This window comes from Arachis ipaensis, chromosome B02 (genome assembly GCF_000816755.2).
Source record: "Arachis ipaensis cultivar K30076 chromosome B02, Araip1.1, whole genome shotgun sequence".
Classification (NCBI taxonomy): domain Eukaryota; kingdom Viridiplantae; phylum Streptophyta; class Magnoliopsida; order Fabales; family Fabaceae; genus Arachis; species Arachis ipaensis.
In genome coordinates this window covers 94,781,358-94,784,152 of record NC_029786.2, presented here as the reverse complement: position 1 = coordinate 94,784,152, position 2,795 = coordinate 94,781,358, and positions in this window count along the sequence as shown.

The window sequence follows — 2,795 nt, the reverse complement described above, 5'->3', positions numbered from 1 at the left end:
AAAAATGATTATGATGGTCTTAATATAGAAAGAAGATCGAATACAATTTATTTTCTAAAATATTTATCTATTAAATAGCAAATTATTTTGTGTGAAAATTATTTGAAATATTATATTAAATTTGTAGAAATTTGTGCGAAAATAATTTTTTGTTTTGTATGAAATTTGTTTCAAATACGTAAATTCTTTTAAATTAAATTTGTCTGAAATTTAATTGAAAAGAAATATTTGATTTCTCTAAAATTTGTTCGAAAAAAATTTGTCTAAAAATCAATATTTTTATGTTTGAAATTTGTTTGAAATATGTTGTCTTTATGTTGGCTAATCTGTCTGAAATTCGTCTAAAATACATCATAATAGTTATAAATCTAGCAGATAAATGCCTATTTGAAATCTGTCACAAAATTGTCTGAAAAAAATTTCTGACAAAATTTTAGACAAAATGTAAATTAGCAACAAGGCTTTTTGGACAAAAAAAATTCGTCCCAATTTTGTTTGAAAGAAAAATTTTGTCTCTAATTTGTTCAAAATTTATTTCAATTTCGTCTCAAAATTCGTCCAAAAAATCCCTATTTCTAGTAGTATACTTTCAACTTCATTAAGGATAGGGTGATTCAGAAATTGTGTCATTGAAAATGAGCTCTTTTATCTACTAGTGGCAGAGAAGTGTTAATTAAGGCTGTGGCCACGGCGATTCCTATTTATACTCTAAGTTGTTTCAAACTACCAGAAACTCTCCTTGAAAGAATTCAAAGAGCCATCCTATAATTTTGGTGGGGCCAAAAGGAGTCTGAACGGAGAATGCACTGGATTGGGTGGAGAATTACTTGCAGACCAAAGAATCAAGGAAGACTCAACTTCAAAGACCTTAAAGCCTTTAATCTAGCAATGTTAGCAAATCAAGGATGGCGTCTACTCACCAGGCCTAACTCTCTTATCAGTAAAATTTACCAGAGTACAAATTCTAAGAGCAGAAACAGGTACAAATCCCTCTTGGGTTGTCGTAGTATAATGGAAGGAAGGAAAGTCTTAGAGAAAGGAATTATTTGGGAAGTGGGCAGAGATCTATCTATTCGAATTAGGGAGGATTCATGGGTTAGAGACTATATAGCCATCACTCCTAATCTCTCACAACATACAGAAGAAAGACCAGAGAGGGTCTCAGACCTAATCCTACTTAATAGGTCATGGAATCAACCACTAATTCAATCAATCTTCAGCCCATAAATTGCTACAGCGATTCTCAACACACAGATACATGAAACAGAAGATAGAGTTACCTGGATGAAAGAAAAACGAGATAGTTTCACTATGAACTCGGCATACATGATAAGCTTCCAATTTTTTCACCCACCTTTGGAATACTTGCTAGAACAGTGCCAACACAAAGCATTATGGTCTAATTTGTGGAAAATAAATTGTCATCCAAAAATTAAGAACTGCCTTTGGAAGATTATTCATGAGGGACTACCTGTTCTTCAGAAGATCCAATCCCAATTTCAATTAGTGAACCCAATTTGTCGGCGGTGCAACCAAGTTGAGGAATCAGCCTTTCATTGCTTCTGGAAGTGCACAGAATCAAAGGATATTTGGCAAGCAGCAAATTTGCCCACACCAGACCAGCAAGAAAAAACCTGAAAATGGTGGATGAGACTGAAAAATGAGTTGAGAAGAAATGAAGCAACTAAAGAAAGAAGAGAACTCGCAGCAAACATTACTTGGCAGATTTAGAAAGCCCAAAACGTTTTCATCTTTGAAGGCCGTCAAATCTCCCCATCTAAGGTCTTGGCAGCAGCTCAGAAGGTTATGAAAAAACGTCGAAAAAGATGAAAGCCTCAGTTTTCTTTTTCTTTTCTTACAATAAAATATGTATTAGAATATTGGTGGATCTATCCATCTTCTAACCTTGTCTATAATTCATTTTAGACCATCCATTTTTATTAATAAAAATCAAATCTTACCGTTAAAAAAAAACATTTACTATTTATCTCTCTCACGCACATTGCTTCCAACAAATTCAATTTATAACTGTTTTTGAATATTCAATTTACTACTTTTTTTTTTTTTTTTTGTCGGAGTTTAATTTTGGACGTTTATGGGCATGTGCATGGCTGATGTTTTTCTAAATGCTAATATGAATTAAATTTTTAAATTTTAAAAAATTGGTCAATACAAAGAATATTTTATCAGTATGATTTTAAAGATGATATCTAATATAAATTTTAATTTTAAATCAATTCAATTATCGTAGAAGTCAAAATTGATATTTAAAAAAATTAAAATTTAAAATTACACTTAATGACAGATAAATAATTGGTTCCTTGAACAGTTGAACTCCTTGAGCTTTCACAATTTTCCTTTGGTTCTTGAACTATGATTTATGCTAACAATAATTTAGCAGATTTGCGCGGGAAACTAACATAAGATAATCAGTATGATTTTAAAGATGATATCTAATATAAATTTTAATTTTAAATCAATTCAATTATCGTAGAAGTCAAAATTGATATTTAAAAAAATATCCCATTAAAATTACACTTAATGACAGATAAATAATTGGTTCCTTGAACAGTTGAACTCCTTGAGCTTTCACAATTTTCCTTTGGTTCTTGAACTATGATTTATGCTAACAATAATTTAGCAGATTTGCGCGGGAACTTAGCAACTAACATAAGATTCCATTGCAAATCTAGCACTAACCAAAGAAGGATTATCATGAGATCCACGATTAAACAAAGATTAGTAGCTAAAATTTTTGAAAACTCCAGTAATTCTTTTTAAAATTATTTTAATTT